Here is a 22082-nt window from a genome sequence, read left to right as displayed (position 1 = left end):
CATGATTCCTCCAGCTCTGTTCTTCTTTCTGTTCTTTTTGTGTTTTTCTCTTTCTTTTTGTGTTTTCATACAAACTGTGAAATGTTTTTTTCTAGTTCTATGAAAAATGCCACTGGTTATTTTGATAGAGATTGCATTGAATCTGTAGATTGCCTTGGGTAGTATGGTCATTTTAACAATACTGATTCTTCCAATCCAAGAACACAGTGTATCTTTCCATCTGATTGCATCATCATCAGTTTCTTTCATGAGTGTCGTACATTTTTTGGAGCACAGGTCTTTTGCCTTCTTAGGTAGGTTTATTCCTAGATATTTCATTCTTTTTGATGTGATGATAAATGGGACTGTCTCCTTAATACCTCTTTGTGATATTTCATTGTCAGTGTATAGAAATGCAACAGATTTCTTTTTTTTTTAATTGGAGGATAGTTGCTTTACAATATTGTGATGGTCTCTGCTGTACATCAATGTGAGTCAGTTATAATTATATATATATATGTGTATTACATCCCTCTTGTGCCTCCCCACCCCTCACCATTCCACCCCTCTTGGTCATCACAGGGTGCCAGGCTGGACTCCCTGTGTTACACAGCAGCTTCCCACTGGTTATTCGTTTTACACATGATGTACATCAAAGCAACTTTATCAACTTGTCCTACCCTCTCCTTCCCACGCTGTGTCTTCCAGTCCATTCTCTACATCTGCATCTCCATTTCTTCTCTGTAAATAGGTTCATCAGGACTATTAATATTTTTCTAGATTCCATATATATGCATTAATATATGTTATTTGTTTTCCTCTTTCTGACTTACATAACTTTGTATAACAAACTGTAGGTTCATTCAAAAAAAGACACCCCATATCCAAGGACAAAGGAGAAGCCACATGGAGATGGTAGGAGGGGCACAATCAAGATAAAATCAATCCCATACCCACCTGGTGGGAGACCGATAAACTGGAGAACAATAATGCCAAAGAAGTTCTCTCACTGTTGCAAAGGCTCTAGGCCTCACATCAGACTTCCCAATCCGAGGATCCAGCAAAGGTTTGGAAATTCCCAGGGAATCTGACTTTAAAGGGCAGCAGGATTTGATTACAGAACTTCCACAGGACTGGGGGAAACAGAGACCCTTGGAGGGCATAAACAAAACCTCATGCCCACCAGGACCCAGGGGAAAGCAGTCACCCCACAAAAGACTGAGCCAGACCTGCCTATGAGTGTTTGAGGGTCTCTTGTGGAGGTGTGGGTCAGCAGTGGCCTGACGCAGGGAGGGGGCACTGGCAGCAGCAGTTTTGGGAGTGTGAGCATTATTGGCATAAGTCCTTTTGGAGGTCACCAGTAGCCTTACTATAGAGCCTGTAGACTCCAGGACCAGGTCACCTGACGGTCACCTGTCCAGGCCAAACAACTAACAGGGAGGGAGCACAGCAAGCAAATGGATTAAAGATTTACTGAGCATGGCCTTGCTCACCAGAGCAAGACTCAGTTTTCTCCACAGCCAGTCCCTCCTATCAGGAAGCTTGCACAAGCCTCTTATCCTCATCCATCAGAATGCAGACAGAAGAAACAAGAACTGTAATCCCACAACATCCAGAACTAAACCCCAATCACAGGAAACTAATCAAAATGATCACATGGATCAGAGCCTTGTGTAGCTCAGTGAAGCTATGAGCCATGCCATGCAGGACCGCCCAAGATAGATGAGTCATGGTGGAGAGTTCTGACAAAGCATGGTCTACTGGAGAAGGGAATAGTAAACCACCTTGGTATTCTTGCCTTGAGAACCTGATGAACAGTATGAAAAGGCAAAAAGACACGACTTAGGAAGATGAGTCCGCCAGGTCAGTACATATCCAATATGCTACTGGGGTAGAGTTGAGAAATAACTCTAGAAAGAATGAACAGACTGGGGCAAAGCAGAAATAACAGTCAGTTGTAGATATGTCTGGAGGTGAAAGTAAAGTCCAGTGTTATAAAGAACAATACAACAATATCACATAGGAACCTGAAATGTTAGGTCCATGAATCAAGGTAAATTGGACATGATCAAGCAGGAGATGGAAAGAATGAACATCAACATCTTAGGAACCCACTCCAGTACTCTTGCCTGGAAAATCCCATGGATGGAGGAGCCTGGTAGGCTGCAGTCCACAGGGTCGCACAGAGTCGGGCACAACTAAAGCAACTTAGCAGTAGCAGCAAAATGGGTAGGAATGGGTGAATCTAATTCAGATGACCATTATATCTACTACTGTAGACAAAATTCCCTTAGAAGAAATGGAGTAGCATTTGTAGTCAAAAAAGAGTTCTAAATGCAGTAGTTGGGTACAGTCTCAAAAATGACAGAATGATCTTGGTTCATTTCCTAGGCAAACCATTCAACATCACAGTAATCCAAGTCTATGCCCCAACTACTGATACTGAAGAAGCTGAAGTTGACTGTTTCCGTGAAGACTTCCAAGACATTCCAGAACTAACACCAAAAAAAGATGTCCTTTTCATCATAAGGGATTGGAATGTAAAAATATGAAATCAAGAGATACCTGGAGTAACAGGCAAGCTTGACCTTGGAATATAAAATGAAGCAGAGCAAAGGCTAACAGAGTTTGGCCAAGAGAACACACTGGTCGTAGCAAACAGCCTCTTCCAATAACACAAAGACAGTTTTACACATGGACGTCAGATGGTCAATACTGAAATCAGATTGGTTGTATTCTTTGCAGCCAAAGGTGGAGAAGCTCTATACAGTCAGCAAAACAAGACCTGGAGCTGAATGTGGCTCAGATCATGAGCTCCTTATTGCAAAATTCAGGCTTAAATTGAATAAAGTAGTGAAAACCACTAGACCATTCAGGTATGACCTAAAATCCCTTATGATTATACAGTGGAGGTTACATATAGATTCAAGGGGTTAGATCTGGTAGACAGAGTGCTTGAAGACCTATGGACAAAGGTTTGTAACATTATACAGGAGGCAGTGATCAAAAAAATCCCCAAGGAAAAGAAATGCAAGAAGGCAAAATGGTTGTCTGAGAGGGCCTTACTTACAAATAGCTAAGAAAAGAAGAGAAGTGAAAGGCAGAGAAGAAAGGGAAAGATATACTCAACTGGGGGGTCCCACTTGCCAAGGAGACATAAGAGATGCAGGTTCTTTCCCTCAGGGAGGGGAGAGATAAGAAAGCCTTCTCAAGTGCACAATGCAAAGAAATAGAGGAAAGCTATAGAATGGGAAAGACTAGAGATCTTTTCAAGAAAATTAGAGATACCCAGGGAGCATTTCATGCAAAGATGGGCTCAATAAAGGACAGAGATGGAAGAGACCTAACAGAGGCAGAGGAGGTTAAGAAGAGGTGGCAAGAATACACAGAACTATACCAAAAATTCATAATGACCTGAGTAAACATGAAGGTGTGGTCACTCACCTAGAACCATCCTGGAATGTGAAGTCAAATGGGCCTGAGGAAGCATTACTACAAACAAAGCTAGTGGAAGTGATAGAATTCCAGCTGAGCTACTTTAAACCCTGAAAGATAATGCTGTTAAAATGCTACACTCAATATGCCAGCAAATTTGGAAAACTCAGCAGTGGCCACAGGGCTGGAAAAGATCAGTTTTCATCCCAATCTCAAAATATACAATGGCAAAGAATGTTAAAACTTCTGCACAATTGCACTCATTTCATATGTTAGCAAGGTCATGATTAAAATCCTTCAAGGTAGTCTTCAGCAGTACATGAACTTCCAGATGTACAAAGAAGATTTAGAAAAGGTAAAGGAAACAGAGATCAAATTGTCAACATTTATTGGATCATAGGGAAAGCAAGGGAATTCCAAGAAACCTCTACTTATGCTTCATTGTCTGTGCTAAAACCTTTGATTGTGTGAATCACAAAAAATCATGGAAAACTCTTAAAGAGATGGGAATACCAGACTACATTACCTGTCTCCTGAGAAACCTGTGCAGGTCAAGAAACAAGAGTTAGAACTAGACATGGAACAACTGACTGGTTCAAAATTGGGAAAAGACTCTGTCAAGACTGTATATTATCATCCTGCTTATTTAACTTGTATGCAGAGTACATCATGTGAAATGCTGGGCTGGATGACTCACAAGCTGGAATCAAGATTGTTGGGAGAAATATCAATAACCTCAGATATGCAGATGATACCACCCCCATGGCAGAAAGTAAAGAGGAATTAAAGAACCTCTTGATGAAGGTCAAAGAGGAGAGTGAAAAAACTGGCTTAAAACTTGACTTTCAAAAAACTAAGATCATGGCATCTGGTCCCATCACTTCAAGGCAAATAGATGGTGAACAAGTGGAAACAGTGACAGATTTTCTTTTCTTGGGCTCCAAAATCACTGTGGATGGTGACTGCAGCCATGAAATTAAAAGACACTTTCTCCTTGGAAGAAAAGCAATGACAAATCTAGACTGCATATTAAAGAGCAGAGACATCCCTTTGCTGACAAATATTCATATAGTCAAAGCTATGGTTTTTCCAGTATCCATGTATGGACTTGAGAGTTGGACCATAAAAAAGGCTGAGTGTTGAAGAACTGATGCTTTTGAATTGTGGTGCTGGAGAAGATGCTTGAGCATCTCTTGGACTGCAAGGAGATCAAACCAGTCAATCCTAAAGGAAATCAACCTTGAGTATTCACTGGAAGGACTTATGCTGAAGCTGAAGCTCCAATACTTTGGCCACCTGATGTGAAGAGCCGACTCATTGGAAAAGACCCTGATGCTGAGAAAGACTGAGGACAGAAGGAGGAGGAGGCTATAGAAGATGAGATGGTTGGATGATGTCACCAACTTAACGGACGTGACTTTAAGTACGTCCTGACATGGGGTGGCAGACTTATTGACTGAACAGCAACAACAAAGTTTCATCCACATCACTACAACTGACTTAAATTCGTTAATTTTTATGGCTGAGTAATATTCCATCGTATATATGCATCACATCTTCCTTATCCATTCTTCTGTTGATGGGCATCTAGGTTGCTTTCATGTCTTGGCTATCACAAACAAAACATGCTGCAATGAACATTGGGGTACATGTGTATTTTTGAATTGTTTTTCAGGGTATATGTCCAGTAGTGGGATTGCTGGGTCACATGGTAGTTTTATTGCTACTTAAGCAATTTCCGTACTATTCCCCATAATGGCTGTACCAATTTACATTCCCACCAACAATGCAGTAGAGTTCCCTTTTCTCCATATCCTTTCCAGCATTTATCGTTTGTAGCTTTTTTGATGATGGCCATTCTGATTGGTGTGAGGTGATATCTCCTTGTAGTTTTGCTTTACCTTTCTTTAATAATGAGCAGTGTTGAGCATCTTTTCATGTGTTTATTTGCCATCCTATGTATTATTTGGAAAGATGTATGTTTAGGTCTTCTGCCCATTTTTGAATTGGGCTGTTTGTTTTTCTGATATTGAGCTATATGAACTGCTTATGCATTTTGGAGATTAATCCTTTGTCAGTTGCTCCTTTGGCAATTATTTTCTCCCATTCTGAGGGTTGTCCTTTAACCTTATTTACTTTGCGTTGCAAAAGCTTTTAAGTTTAATTAGGTCCCACTTGTTTATTTTTATTTCCATTACTCTAGGAGGTGAGTCAAAGGAGACCTTGCTGTGACTTATGTCAAAGAGTGTTTTGCCTATGTTGTGGCTATAGGCTTTATAGTTTCTGGCCTTACATTTAAGTCGTTAATCCATTTTGAACTTATTTTTGTATTTAGTGTTAGGAAGTGCCCTAATTTCATCCTTTTACACATGACTGTCCAGTTATCCTGGCACTACTTAATGAAGAGACTGTATTTTCTCCATTTTACACTGTTTCCTCCTTTGTCAAATATAAGTTGTCCATAGGTGTATGGGTTTATCTCTGGGCTATCTTGCTCATTGGTCTATATTTCTATTTTTGTGCTGATATCATCCTGTCTGGATGACTGTAGCTTTGTAGTATAGTTTGAAGTCAGGAAGGTTGATTCCTCCAGTTTCATTTTTCTTTCTCATGATTGCTTTGGCTATGCAAGGTCTTTTGTGTTTCCATACAAACTGTGAATTTTTCTGTTCTAGTACTGTGAAAAATACCATTGGTAGTTTGATAGGGATTGCATTGATTCAGTGGATTGCTTTGGGTAGTATACTCATTTTTACAATATTGATTCTTCCAATCCAAAAACATGGTATAGCTCTCCATCAGTTTGTGTCAACTTTGATTTCTTTCATCAGTGTCATATAGTTTTTTGCACACAGGTCAAATTTCTATATATGAATTTTGTATCATGCAATTTTACCAAATTCATTGATGAGCTCTAATAGTCTTTTGGTGGCATCTTTAGGATTTTCTATCGAGCTGGTCAAAAAGTTAGTTTAGGTTTTTCCATAAGATAGTACAGAAAAACTTGAACAAACTTTTTGGCCAAACCAATGTATATATATAGTATCATGTCATCTGCAAACAGTGGCAATTTTACTTCTTTATTTTTTTCTTCTAATTTGGATTCATTTTATTTCTTTTTCTTGTCTGATTGCTTTGGCTAGGACTTCAAAAATGATGTTGAATAAAGTTGGTGAGATGGGCGTCCTTGTCTTATTCCTAATCTTAGGGAAAATGCTTTCAGCTTTTCATTGTTATTGTGTTAGCAGTAGGCTTGTCATACATGGCCTTTATTATGTGGAGGCATGTTTCCTCTGTGCTGCTTTCTGGAGAGAGATTTTTTTTTTTATCATATGTGTATGTTAAATTTTATCAAAAACTTTTCCTGCATCTATTGAGAGGACCATATGGTTTTTATTCTTTAGTTTGTTAATGTGGTATATCACCTTGATTGATTTGTGGGTTTTGAAAAATCCTTGCCTCCCCAGGATAAATCCCACTAGATTATGGTGCATGATCCTTTTGATATATTGCTGGATTCTGTTTGCTAGTATTTTGTTGAGGATTTTTGCATCTATGTTCATTAGTGATATTGGCCTGTAATATTTTTTTGCGATATCTTTGTCTGGTTTTGGTATCAGGGTGATGGTGGCCTCACAGAATGAGTTCAGAGGGGTTCACTGCCCTGCAAGGTTTTGAAACAGTTTCAGAAAGATAGGTGTTAACTCTTCTCTAAATGTTTAATAGAATTCACTTGTGAAGTCATCAGTCCTAGCTGTAAAAGCCCTATAGTTTGTATGTTTAATTTTCTTTAAATCTTGTAAGAATGGGAAGCAAGCCTCCTTTTGGGGAAGGCAGGAGGAAGTCATGTGAAAATGAGTTGGTTCCTCAATACACATCGGAGCCTCTGCCAGTTTGGCAGTGTGTGACCAGGACATTGCAAGGGAAGCAGTGGAGAGTGGGGCCTAAGGAGGAGCCAGGTCCCCATACTTAGGGTTTGTCAGACAGCAGCAGGGGTCTTGTGTTCACCTCTAAAGGCCACATTTTAATCCAGGCATTTCAAAACCAGAGAGCCTCCAGGGAGACCCAAGGGCAGAATCCTGAGGTGCTGAGGTGTAACATCTATTCATCCTACAGCTGCTTAAAGGAGAACCTGATGTCCACTGTGAAGAGATTCCCCAGCAAGGGCAGAATGGCTGCCTCAATGCTTGAAGCTTTGTCACTCATGAGGGGCAGCAAGGTCAGATTTAGCATCCAACAGCAGCTCCATCAGAGTGGAAGATACAGAAAGTTGGTCTCAGATGGCTGGAGGAAGTCATGGAGAGGATGTAACCACTGGTTGACCCCCAAGCTGCACCCAGGAAATAGAGGCTCCTCATTCCCTCACCTGTCCTTGGAATGTACGTTCCCACAGGGAGCTCTCCCAGGGACCTGGCTTTGAGAGAGTAAGGTGTTGCTGAGGCCATCTGGATGGGATATGTGACTGAGCCCAGTAAGTGCTTCATATAAACTTTAAGATTCTAGTGGGCAAGTGCTGAGATCTAATCATCATATAGCTGCCCCAGTAGTGAGAAGCCAACAAGCTTCCAAAGTAAGTTCCCTTGTTTATTAAACCTGCTACCTTGCAGTCTGAAGTAATCTGCTCGGTCTTTCCTCTCTCCTCCTTATGTGTATGCAGGGGCCAGTTTGTGAACTAACACACATCAAAATGAAGAAGCCTGTTCTGACATGGAGAACTGCCCCCAAATGAGAGGACTGGCCTCATCTGAGGGTCTGGAGGTCATCCTAATAATGACTGATGGCTGTAAATCTCTTTAAAATCTACAACAAACTCTCATATGTATCATCTCAGTTGAGAGGTATGATCCTTGTTTACTAAGGAGAAAATAGAAACGCTGAGAGACCGAATGACTTTTAAAAAGTCATAGAATCATCTTAGAGCCTCTGAGTTAGAAGAGACAAAGAATGTTATTCAGACAGAAAAGGTATTTGAGATGCAAAGACCGATTTGAGACTCAAATCAGTTCTCCTAGCCTCCTTGTCCATGCCTGCAGATTACGTCCCATTTCCTTTCAGCTTGTTTTTTGTTTGTTTATTTTCTGGGAATTTTCAAATTCTGTCTGGGGGTCTTGCTGTGTCATTCTTCACCCCTCTTTTCTACACCCTCAACCACAGCTTAACAAGATGTTTAAACTTGAGTGAATTTCTTAAACTCTCCAAGCCTCAGTTTCACCATTTACCCACTGGAGGTGATGGCAGGATTCATCTCTTAGGCTTCATGCTATGAATTAAATGAGACGATGCATATACATCTCTGGACACAGAATTAACACCCAGTGGATTTTCAGCTTGATTTTTACCTTTGCCACACCTAGTCCCTGGAGAAGGAAATGACAACCCACTCCAGTATTCTTGCCTGGAAATCCCCATGGATAAAGAAGCCTGGAGAGCTACCGTCCATGGGGGTCGCAAAGAGCCTGACACAATGATACAGAATTAGCGCCCAGGGGGTTTTCAAGTAGATTTTACCTCTGCCAGCACCCGGTCCAGGCCTTTGTAATTCCCCACTGGGAACCATTTACGATTGCCTCCTAACCGGCTTTCCCACACCCGTTTGTGCCCTGTCCAGTTGATTCTCCATACTGTAGATGAGGAGCCTTCCTAAAATTCAAATCTAATCATGTCGCTTCCTGGCTTAAAACTTGCAGTGGCTTCTGCTGATTTTTAGATAAAGGCCAAGACCTGCAACAAGGCCCACAACCCGGAGTGCGGTCTGGGCCCTGTGTGCCTCTCTGGCTTCACCTCATGGCAACCTCCTCTCATTCAACACTGACCACTCCAGGCTCCTTCTCTCACCATCTAGGCTCTTTCTCCCCTCAGGGCCTAGAATGTTCTTCCACACCTTCAGGAAGCCCGATAGGTCTGGGCCCTGTGTGCCTCTCTGGCTTCACCTCATGGCAACCTCCTCTCATTCAACACTGACCACTCCAGGCTCCTTCTCTCACCATCTAGGCTCTTTCTCCCCTCAGGGCCTAGAATGTTCTTCCACACCTTCAGGAAGCCCGATAGCCTCCTGCCACCCTCCACACTTTCAGCGCCCCATTTCCATCCCTTGGTGGCACTAGGCCCACCACAGCTGTGTATCTGTGAGTATTTCACTGCAGTGTGTCACAGTGTGTCTTGAGGACCTTGCTCACCGGTGTTTCTCAACATCGAGTATGAGGCCTGTCATTTAGCAGATGCTCAAAGAACATTGAGCGTGTACGGTTGCGAGAGCTGGACCGTAAAGGAGGCAGACTGCCAAAGAATTGATGCCTTCGAACCGTGATTCTGGAGAAGACTCTTGAAAGTCCCTTGGACTGCAAGGAGATCAGACCAGTTAATCTTAAAGGAAATCAACCCTGAATACTCATTGGAAGGACTGATGCTGTAGCTGAAGCTCCAATATTTTGGCCATTTGATGCAAATTGCTGACTCATTGGAAAAGACCCTGATGCTGGGGAAGACTGAGGGCAGAAGAGGATGAGATGGCTGGATGGCATCACTGATGCAGTGGGCATGGACTTGGGCAAACTCTGGAAGATGGTGACGGAGAGGGAGACTGACGTGCTGCAGTCCATTGGGCTGCAAAGAATGGGGCACGACTGGGCGACTGAACAGCAACATGAAGAATGTGAACTGACTGGAGAAAGGCTTTGTAGCGGGCCCTTCCATACAGATTTCTGTGAGGCTTAAGCTAGAAGGTAGGACTCGATTTACTCCAAGAGCCCTTCCTTCTCTGGAATTGGATGATTCCACATGACTGAGCAACTTCACTTTCACTTTCCACTTTCATGCATTGGAGAAGGAAATGGCAACCCACTCCAGTGTTCTTGCCTGGAGAATCCCAGGGATGGGGGAGCCTGGTGGGCTGCCATCTATGGGGTCGCACAGACTCGGACACGACTGAAGTGACTTAGCAGCAGCAGCAGCAGCAGCAAGAGCATGCTACCTTGTACATTTCCCTCCCTCCCCTCTCCAGACATTGTCACCTTTAGATGAGCTCACAGGAGTCTGTCAACAAATCCTTGCAAACGTATAAACAAATGACTCAGAGCAGTAGAAAACAAGCCTTGAACTGTATTCTGTGCAAATTCTCATCTTGACATTATTTTTACTCCCCCACAGAATGTGAAAAATATCAACTCTTGTCATTGTTGGTGAGAATGCCCATTGGTACCAACCATTTCTACAGTCCCTCTGGCAGTATCTTATGAAACTCAAGATGGTCAAACTTGATAACTCAGAAATTTTATTCCTTAGTAGACATCTGAGAAACTCCTGCACTTCTGCCCAGCACAAAGAATGACTGGCATAGCAAACATACAAGCATAATCACCTAATTTCCATCAACAGAAAGAAGAACAAATAATCTGTAATATAGTCATACAGTGGGATACACTAGACCAGTAAAAGAAATAAGTAAACCAGAACTTCATGCGTTAGCATGGTATCTTTTTAAAAAAGTTTAATAATGAAAGCAAATCTCAGGAGAATATACACCAAACAATTCTATTTAAGGAAATTTTAATTTAAGTAAGTGAAACCACCAAATGTGTTGTGTAGGGATTCTTAACAATGTAATAAAAAAATATAAGGACCTCAGACAGAATGGTAAACAGTAGAGCCCATGTAGGGCTGCCTCCAGAATGGAGAGAGTTGAAGGTGATATGAACACGGGTACCCAAGGGGCTTCAACAAGCCTGCTACTATGTTATTTCTTAAGAGGGACAGTTGGTAAACTGCTTGTCATTATAATAGTAACTCTGTCGTTTTGTAACATATCTGAACTATTTTATAATAAAAAACACTTTAAATATATTTGGAGTTACTGATTCAACTTAAAACAAGAGCAGCCACTCTGGGTTTTATTGGGCTCCTATGCGTGTGTCTGGCTGGCGGTAAAGGGTTCCTTCTTCCCTTCCTGAGATGAGAGATGCCAGGTGAATTCTAAGCTTTCTTGCTGTCTGTGACCCTAGGACCCTCTCTCCCTGGGCATATTCTCAGAGGACCCTAGTGAGTATTAGGGCCAAAAATTTGAAAGATGTTTGCCTTTAGCCTGGGGACCAGGTACAAGATCCTTTTTGCTCCTTTCAGGACGTAGCAAGAGAAAGGGCTGAAAAGAAAGAATGGAGCAAATAGATCAGAATTTAGCTCTAAAGTAGGCATTATTATGGACTTTCCCAGTGACTCAGTGTTAAATAATCCTTCTGCAATGGAGGAGATGCAGGAGACATGGGTTCGATCCCTGGGTCGGGAATATACTCTGGAGGAGAGCATGGCTACCCACTCCAGTAGTCTTGTATGGAGAATCCCAAGGACAGAGGAGCCTGGTGGGCTATAGTCCATAGGGTCACAAAGAGCGGGACACGACTGAAGAGACTGGGCACAGGCATTTTTATAGATGAATCTTTACTCTTCTGGCCAGAAGGAAGGCCAAGCCTTTTGGTATTGACATCAGATGTGCAAATAAAAACAGTTTATTCCTCCCAAGAAAGCCCATGGCAAAAGCTGCATGGCCTCCTGTTCCCCTCCACACCACGTACTACACACCTGTCTTTCAGCATTGCTCAGAGGTAGGGGTAAGAGGGATGTCATCCTACATTAACAGGACATTTTATTTGTCTCCTGCTGATAAGCTCTATAAAATGATGTCAATGCAATATCTGCTTCTGAATCTACCATCTTACTGGCTCTTTGCTCCTTCTACGAAAGAGCGTAGGGAGATTATAGAGTCACCAGGGAAAGCCAGACAGGGCCAGTGATGAGAGCAGAAGGGCCCTGAGCTATGACTCTGGCCCTGGAAGGGTGCTTCTGTCCTCCTGAGCTCCAGATCACACCAACATTTCTTACCAAAAACACCTTAGACACAGCTCTCGGTTTTCCCTACTATCCTAACTCAACACCTAAAACAGGTCAAATCCACTACATTGTGGGCAAACACGTCATAATTAACTGAGCCCAAGGCTTGGGAAAGATGCTCTTAGCGTGTCTGGTTTATCCTCAGGGCTAAGACTGCAGGAATCCCTTCTTTGACCTGCCTTCCTGCCTTGGATGACCTCAGTGGTTGTGGGATCCACTTCAAGCCCTGCCTTCCATCCTGAGGTAATTGTAGCCTCTGAAAAATAGTATCTCACAGTGAAAATCAAGTTTGTGATTGCTGTAATATAAATCAATACAAATGCAAGTTTGTGTTGCTGTAAGCTTTCATCTTACTTTCTGTCTCAGGGCAGCCCTAATTCAAAGGCAAGCGGGTAGCAAAGGGTGAAGACTGGCAAGGGGATAGAGAAAGAATTGGGGGGTTGCAGGGCAGCAGGGAGGGAGTCGGGGGCTGCAGGACAGAGGGGCCGGGCCCAGCGTTTAAAGTCACCCTGCCCCCCTACTCACTGTGTGAGGTGCTCCTGTGACTGGCCTGTAGCCTGCCTCTCCTCTCCTTCTCTCTCGCTCTGTCTCTCTCTCTCTCTCTCTCTCTCTCTCACACACACACACACACACACACACACACACACACTCCTATGAAGGTAGGCTCTGAGCCGACACTGCCTGGATTCAGATCCTGGCTATACCACTCAGGACCTTGATGACCTGGGCCATGTTATCAAGCCATTGGAGGCCTCAGTTTCCACCTTCTTTCCCAATAGTCTCTGCCTTGAACACATCACCAGGAGATGAAATGAGTTGATATGAGTCACATACTTAGTACTGGCACAGAGTAACTCTGACATTGGTGTTTGGTCAGTCAAACTAGAGGGTAAGGGAAGGGCAAGGGAAGGGATAAACTGAGAGACTGGGACTGACATGTACACGCTACTATATATAAAACAGATAACTAATAAGGCCATGGTGTATAGCATAGTGAACCCTACCCAGTACTCTACAATGATCTACATGGGAAAAGAATTGAAAAAAAAGTGAATATATATATATGTGTGTGTATAACTGATTCACTTTGCTGTATACCTGGGATTTCTTTGGAAGGAATGATGCTAAAGCTAAAACTCCAGTACTTTGGCCACCTCAAGAGAAGAGTTGACTCATTGGAAAAGACCCTGATGCTGGGAGGGATTGGGGGCAGGAAGAGAAGGGGACGACAGAGGATGAGATGGCTGGATGGCATCACTGACTCGATGGACGTGAGTCTGAGTGAACTCTGGGAGTTAGTGATGGACAGGGAGGCCTGGCGTGCTGTGATTCATGGGGTCGCAAAGAGTCGGACACAACTGAGCGACTGAACTGAACTGAACTGATACCTGAAATTAACACAACATTGTAAATCAACTACGCTGCAATACAAATTAAAAGAAAAAACAGCTGTGAAATTTCCCATTCCTCATCCTCTCCCTACTTGTCCAGCCTCAACTCACCCCTGTAAAACTCTTGAAGACCCAGGCGCCTTCAGACTGCTGTCCCCAGCTCTCCCCTAAGCAGTGAGCAAGGTTGGGAGGCCAGGGACTCAACCATAAGAGTTCAGAATAACCACTATTGTGCTGGAGGACAGCCCAAGGCCCCTCTTGCCTCAGCCCTAATTCAAAGGCAGGTGGGTAGCAAAGGGTGAAGACTGGCCAGGGGATAGAGAAAGAGTTTGGGGGTTGCAGGGAGTTTGGGGGTCACGTTTTCTCCATCTTGCTCAGGGCCACTGAGGAGGAGGGGACATGTGGCAGCCCTTGATTGTTGGTGGGGCCTCTGGTTCCATCAGCCTGCCTTTGAGTGGTGCTGGTTAGACACCGTCCTGCTCTCCCTCTCTGCTGTTAGACAGGGATTATAAAAATGGCAGCGTCTCACACTCTTCCTTTCTCTGCCCTGCAGCCCTGATCAGGACTCTTGCCACATGTGCCTGGAAATACTGACAATGTTTGTGAAATGATTAACACGTGCCTGGTTGTGGGCTAAATAGGGCTTTTCAGGTGGCGCGAGTAGTAAAGAACCCACTTGCCAATGCAGGAGACATAAGAGAGGCAGGTTTGATCCCTGGGTCTGAAACATCCCCTGGAGGAGAGCGCTTTCTTGCCTGGAGAATCCCATGGACAGGGGAGCCTGGAGGGCTACAGTCCATGGGGTCAAACCAAGTCAGGCACAACTGAATTAACTTAGCATGCACACACGTGGGCTAAATGCTAAACTTTAATCCCCCCAAGAACTCCTTGAGGTGGGTACTACTACCCAACGCATTTTTCAGGGAAGGTCAAACACAGGCCAGGGAGTTTAAGTGACGTGACCAGCTCTTACCTTCCCTTAGACACTTCATACTCAGCCCTGAACTGGCTTGACTCTTGCACCTTATCTGTCCAGGGACCTCTCAGATGTTGAGGGAGGGTGTGGCTCTGGTCCTCTTCTCTTCCATATGGGTTTCCTGAAAGCACATAAAGTGTCTAACTCAGGGCTGAGTATCGAGTAAGCTGTTAACGAACGGTAGCTATTATTATTACATAATATTTATTGAACTTGCTGTATTAGGCCCTGGAAGTGGGCCAAGAAAATAGGATACAATTCCTGTCCTCCAAGCGCTTACGTTCTAGCATGGGGTGGGTGAGTTGGGGAAAAGACACTGGCACCAGAGTGAATTGCAGATGCTTTTGGTAACTGCTGAGAGGCAGCCTGGACTGAGACCATTCGGGAGACGTCTTGGAGGAGGAGGAAGGATGGAGAACATTTCAGAAAGAACAGAGGTTGTCCAGGACAGGATGCAGAGACTCCATTCTCAGAACCGCGGCAAGACAAGGGTCAGCATGGGGGAGGTCTCGCAGGTTTGGAACTCACCCCTGTGATCAGAATCACTGGGTGCCCAGGCCTGCCGATGACAGGAAGCAACGTGTGGCTGTGCCAGGAGCAGGACTGGAAGTCTGCCTGTGCAGTGGGGTCTAATGGCTGCATTTCATCATGCGGAAGTCTCAGAGTTTATTTAACCATTCATTTTTTGTTAGGCTTTTAGCTTGTTTCTCAGTGCCCCCCTATTATAAATAAGGCAGAGAGGCAAGGTAGTAATAGACATGGAACTGATCATCAAAGAGGCCTGTGTTTGAATTCTTTCTCTGCTCCTTGTAAGCAATGTGACCACAGGCAAGTTACCTAATCTCTTGAAGCCTCAGTGTCATTATCTATAACATTAAAATGATAATGCTACCTAACTCACTGCATTGCTATGAATCCGGGGAAACCACATTTAAGTGACAGATACTATCTCTATATATTTGACTGCTTATCATGTGATTATTAGGTGCCTGACTCTGTCCTTAACAAGGCAGTTGTGAGGATCCTATGCCTTTTTAAGAAGGCCTTGTCACTAAGATCCTGGTGCTCGATATAAGTGAAACCAGCAGGGTCTTGTCCAAGGTTACGAGGCAGAAGGAGGACGGTACTCAATGTTGATAATCATGCGCCAGGGGCACTGGTGGTAACGAACCTTCCTGCCAATTCAAGAGACACAAGAGATGCAGGTTCGATCCTTGGCTTGGGAAGATCCTCTGGAGGAGGGCACGGCAACCCACTCCAGTATTCTTGCCTGGTGGGCTCCTGTCGGTGGTGTTCCAAAGAGTCGGACAGAACTGAAGTGACTCAGCACACACGCACACACGCACTCATGGGCAGAGCCCACTTCCTCAGCACCCCTCTGCTCTCCTGCTCAGTAAGTGCTAGCTGGTACTGCATTTATCACCGTCATGCTGCTGTGGGCACTGTGACAGATTTGGGAGAGGCTGAGGGCGGCTCTCAGTCACTTTCAGATTTTTAAGCTCCTGGTAGAAATGCGAAAATGTCCAACAGGGCTTTTAACATGTGGTGTATTTTAGGTGTTTATGTTTCACCCATTCACAGTAGTAAATGTTTATTTAAAAACATGTAAAAATTCAACAATAGACCTAAGAGGTAAGCCCTCGACTGAATTTCCCTCCAAGGATGCACTGAAGCTTCAGTGTCCCTAACACCCAACCCAGAACCTCCCCCAGAGAAGCAGTGTTGGGGTCAGGAGCTGGTTGGACGGGGTTGCTTATCTTCGAGTTATGGGAGACGACCCCCGCCGTCGCTGCTGCTGAGCAGTCTTCCGCAAGGCTGGTTTGTGGTGAAGATGAACAGGAGAGTGACTGGAGGGGACTTGGCATGCAAAGTAAATGCTAAACATTCATTGTGTAAATGTTAGCATTTTAGGATCCTGGAAATAATGCCATCCATTTATTTACAAATACCCACTTTCGTAGCAGGCAGTTACGTTAGATTCCAAGCAGCTTTTCTAAATTTTTTTGAGAAATTGCCATCCTGTTTGTTCTTAGGGACCAATGCTGAAACCACTACCACCATCCCCCTCCTTCCTTCCAAATGAGAGTATAGACTAGAACTCAGTATTTATTAAACAAATGCTATTTGCAAAGTCCTGCGCTTGGAGTTGTAGCAATAGCAGTGACATTAACCGCGACATTTACTGAGCGCATCATCGGCCGGGGCCAAGGCTCAGTGCTTCCCACACATAGTTCTTACTTAATCCTCAGGACAGCCTTATGAGGTCAGTGTGTTATTATCATCATGATTTTTCAGATGAGGAAAAGGAGCCTCACAGAGGAGGTCTATCAGATTCTACGTCTGTTGGCTTATTGTTGGGACTCTGCTCTTACTGAAAGGCCCAAGTGACAGGGCCTTTGCAATTAAGCTTTGACATCTGTAAAATGGGACTAGATTATTTCTAAGATCACTTCAAAATTCTAGCTTTCTGTCAGATAGTAGACATTTCATATAATCTGGACATTTTTCTTTCAAATTGTATTTTCCTGTGGATTTTTTCTTATTTTTCTTTTTTTTTTAAGCTTGTAAGCTAGAGAGAAAAATGTATACATCTTGATGAATGAACGGAATGAACACCCACTTGTAACCAGCACCTAGAAAAGATTCATAGGCTTCTATTTCAATTTCAGAGATCTTACGTCATTAATTCACTCATCTAGTCAATATTCACTGAGCACCCACACTGTGCGAAAAAGGTGATGCAGAGTCAAGAGAACGAGACGACGCGCCACAAACTGGGAGAAGATATTTGCAAAAGACACATCTGATCAAGCACTTGTGTCCAAAATATAAAAAGAACTCTTAAAACTCAATAAGAAAACAAACAACCTGACTAAAAGATGATTCAAAAGCCTTAAGAGCTACCTCATCAACATATATATATATATTTATATATATATACACATCAAGTGAACATGTAAAAAGATACTCCATATCCTATCTCATCAGGGAAATAGAAATTAACACAGCGAGATATCACTACATACCTATTAGAACAGAGAAAATCCAGAACACTATCAGTACCAGATGCTGGTGGGGATGTAGAGTAATAGGAATTCTCACCCACTGCTGGTGGAAATGCAAAAGGATACAGTCACTGTGTAAGACAATTTGGCAGTTTCTCACAAAACTAAGCATATGCTCTTACCATATAAGCCAGCACCACATTCCCAGGTATTTACCCAAAGGAGCTGAAAACTTAGGTCTACATGAAAGCTTCCACACAGATATTTATAGCACCTTTATTCATCATTTTCAAAACATGGAAGAAACCAAGATGTCCCTCAGTAGGTGAATGGATAAACTGAATTCAGATGATTCAGTGCTAAAAAGAAAGGAACAATAAAGCCATGAATAGACATGGAGGAACTTTAAATGCATATTACTAAGTGAAAGAAGCCCATCTGAAAAGCTACATACTGTTTGATTTCAATCATATGACATTCTGAAAAAAGGCAAAACTATGGAGGCAGTAAAAAAAAAAATCAGTGGTTGTCAGGGAGGTGGATAAACAGGTGGAACACAAAGGTTTTGGGGGCAATGAAACTATTCAGCGTGATGCTGTAATGGAGAATGCATGTCACTGTATTTTCCTTACAACACACAGAATCAACATCACCAAGACTGAATCTGAATATAAACTGTGGACTTTGGCTCCTAGTGATGTGTCAGGGTGGGTTCACGGATGGTAATGAATGTACCGCTCTGCTGCTGGATGTTGATAATAATGGGGGATTGGGGCCAGGGCATATGGAACTCTCCACTCCTGGCTCTGTTTTGCTGTGAACATGAAACTGCTCTACAAAATAAAGTCTATTTTTAAAGATTATGCAGAGTGGAAATTGTCATGAGGAGCCCCTAGTTTTAGCCTTGCCACTATAAAACCTGGGACAGACTACTCAATCCTTTCTGGAAAATAAAGAAATAAGACTTGATAAGATCAATGCCCCCCTTTAACTCTAGATCTTGTACCAGAAAAATTATATTTAAGAACTTAAATCATTCCATAAAGCACTTTGGTTTCACTTGAACTGAATCCCTCTTCATATTTAATTTTCTCCTGTGACTCCATCAAGATCAATTAAACAGAGCATGCTGTGTGCTGTGCTTAGTTGCTCAGTCTTGTCTGACTCTTTGTGACCCCTTGGACTACAGCCCTCCAGGCTCCTCCGTCCATGGGGATTCTCTGGGCAAGAATCCTGGAGTGCGTTGCTATGCCCTCCTCCAGGGGATCTTCCCAACCTAGGGATCAAACCCAGGTCTCCCACATTGCAGGTGGATTCTTTACTGTCTGAGCCACCAGGGAAGCCCAAGAATACTGGCGTGGGTTGCCATGCCCTCATCCAAGGGATCTTCCCAACACAGGGATCAAACCCAGATCTCCTGCATTGCAGGCAGATTCTTTGCCAGCTGAGCCACCAGGGAAGCCCAAGAATACTGGAGTGGGTAGTCGATCCCTTCTCCAGGGGATCTTCCTGAGCCGGGGATCTTCCTGAACCAGGAATCCAAAGAAGGCCTCCTGCATTGCAGGCAGATTCTTACCAGCTGAGCTACCAGAGAAGGTAATCATATCTAAAACCTTCCTACATTTGTTAATAGTACACAGAGCACAGACTCCAAACAGAACCGTGAAGAAAGCAAGCCTCCTGTTGCTGCCCCTCAGCTCCCCTTCCCTTCTCTTCCATCTCCCTGGAGCCTAGGTTTCTTGGGCTCTTCTTCCCGCTTTAGAGAGACTTGCTGTCAGGAAGGGCCCTCTGTAGCTCTGTAGTTCTCTAGTTCTCCCTGACATGCTTGCTTCTCCTGGATCGTGAGGAATCACCATGGCTCCTTCAGTTGTGCCCTGAGTCCTCAGACCCAGATCTGTGATAGCATCAGAGGTGCAGGCCTCTGTTTCCACACCCAGCTCCCTGACAGGACTCTAAGCCTCATTACAATAAGAACCATCTCTTCCTCGGAGCACGGGCTCCGTTTATATGTGTGAATAAAGTCCCTTCCCATCAAACATTGCTGAGAAAGTCTGCTTTGTCCACCTCCTATGGGGATACATTTTCTCCTCATGATTCGCGGATCCTGTGTTTTCAAATTTTCCCACTCACTGAAACGTGTTTGTAACCTCACTTGTGTTTCTGCAGTCATTCAAGGACACGTGCAGAACAAAAGTGCACACCTGTGTCAGATGGTCTTTGTTCAGGTGTGAGTTTTGTGCTATGAGTTCAATGTGAATGAAGCAACACTATGTGCTCAGTAAGGCGTCAACAGTATATATCTATAAGGTCACGTATTGTCAGCTGATGAAAAAGCGACCAGAGCCCGCAGGAACCTAACCCTCCTTTTCCGCTAGGAGCTCATATCAGTTCAGTTCAGTTCAGTTCAGTCGCTCAGTCGTGTCCAACTCTTTGCGACCCCATGAATCGCAGCACGCCAGCCCTCCCTGTCCATCACCATCTCCCGGAATTCACTCAGACTCACATCCATCGAGTCAGCGATGCCATCCAGCCATCTCATCCTCGGTCGTCCCCTTCTCCTCCTGCCCCCAATCCCTCCCAGCATCAGAGTCTTTTCCAATGAGTCAACTCTTCTCATGAGGTGGCCAAAGTACTGGAGTTTCAGCTTTAGCATCATTCCTTCCAAAGAAATCCCAGGGTTGGTCTCCTTCAGAATGGACTGGTTGGATCTCCTTGCAGTCCAAGGGACCCTCAAGAGTCTTCTCCAACACCACAGTTCAAAAGCATCAATTCTTCGGCACTCAGCCTTCTTCACAGTCCAACTCTCACATCCATACATGACCACTGGAAAAACAGTAGCCTTGACTAGATGGACCTTAGTCGGCAAAGTAATGTCTCTGCTTTTGAATATACTATCTAGGTTGGTCATAACTTTTCTTCCAAGGAGTAAGCGTCTTTTAGTTTCATGGCTGCAGTCACCATCTGCAGTGATTTTGGAGCTCCTAAAAAGTAAAGTCTGACACTGTTTCCACTGTTTCCCCATCTATTTCCCATGAAGTGATGGGGCCAGATGCCATGATCTTCATTTTCTGAATGTTGAGCTTTAAGCCAACTTTTTCACTCTCCTCTTTCACTTTCATCAAGAGGCTTTTTAGTTCCTCTTCACTTTCTGCCATAAGGGTGGTGTCATCTGCATATCTGAGGTTATTGATCATATCAGTATTTGCTAATTCAGCACTTATAGTGACTTTATAGAACTACTATGAATAATAACATTCAAGTGTATTTGCTTTTTTTTACAGGGAGAAAAGTATTGACTCTCTTTATAGGAATTCTCTGACCATCACAAACAAGTGAGTTTATTTGGCCAACAAACAAGGTGGAAGGCATGACCAGTCCCCAGGTCCCTGAACTCATGGTCCTCCACTGAGTGCACACGGTTTACAACATTCTGTCCAGCTGTCCCTAGAACATTTTCCAGAAAAGTAAAAAGAACAACCAAATGTCTTGCTGCTCCCTTTCCAGCATGTGATTTCACTGTGGGAAATCTAGACTTTGCAATAAAGGAAAGGCCAATTGTTTTCAACACTTAACTCTATTAGAAACATCATTAATAAATAATCAGCTTTTTAAACAACTTACCATGAGAAAAACAAAATATAAATTCTTACCCAGTCCTCAGACCTTCAACACTCTAAATTCAGATTCTTTATTAAAGATTAAAAGGCAATTTATGTATTAAAATATGAATTGTACTGAAGCTCTGCACTGAAGATTAATATTGAGCAAAACAACTTTCTACTGCTCAGTAAAAGTGAAGAAAAAAGTATCAAAATTTACCACTTAGAACTTGAATCTTGGGTCCACAAACTTCAAAAGATTTTTTTCCCCCTCAAAAGACATAATGAATGAAGGCCATAACTTTAAAAACAAATAGGAAAAATAAAAATTATAAACACAGATATTGTAATAATTCAACCAAGCAGTTAAGTTTCCAGAGGCTGCTTAAACACAACTTGGTGGCTTAAAATAACTTGGTAGAGAGAAATTTATTCTTTCCCAGCCCTAGACGCCAGAAAACAAAGCAGACTCACTGGGCTGAGATCAGTGTGTCAGCAGGACCATACTCCCTCTAGAGGAGAAATTGTTCTTTGTCTTTTCCAGCTTCTGATGAGCTATGCATTCCTTGGCTTTTGACCTCATCATTTTGTGGTCACCTTGTTTTCTTTTATGTGTGTGTCAAATCTCATCCTATCTCTTTCTTACCAGGATTTATTGGATATTGGTCCACCCAGATAATCCTAGATTTTATCCCCATCTCAAATTCTTTAACTTAATCAAAACTGCCAAGTGGTTGTTGTTGTTGTTTTTCTGTATAAAATGGCATCTACAAGTTCCAGGGATTGAACCCGGGTCAATCCCTGGGTCGGGAAGATC

At 43.3% G+C, this 22082-nt stretch overlaps 1 long non-coding RNA gene across 1 annotated transcript in view; it reads right to left on the bottom strand.

Annotated features, from left to right (window-relative positions):
- The window catches only part of LOC138445962 (uncharacterized), a 76972-nt gene that overhangs the window by 34702 nt on the left and 20188 nt on the right, over positions 1-22082 (bottom strand). Inside the window, exon 2 of the long non-coding RNA XR_011259068.1 lies at positions 14659-14782. This is a non-coding gene — a long non-coding RNA (uncharacterized lncRNA). The remainder of the gene's footprint in view (positions 1-14658; positions 14783-22082) is intronic.

The sequence above is a fragment of the Ovis canadensis genome, chromosome 9, assembly GCF_042477335.2.
Source record: "Ovis canadensis isolate MfBH-ARS-UI-01 breed Bighorn chromosome 9, ARS-UI_OviCan_v2, whole genome shotgun sequence".
Taxonomy (NCBI): Eukaryota; Metazoa; Chordata; class Mammalia; order Artiodactyla; family Bovidae; genus Ovis; species Ovis canadensis.
This window is presented reverse-complemented; position numbering and strand designations above follow the sequence as displayed.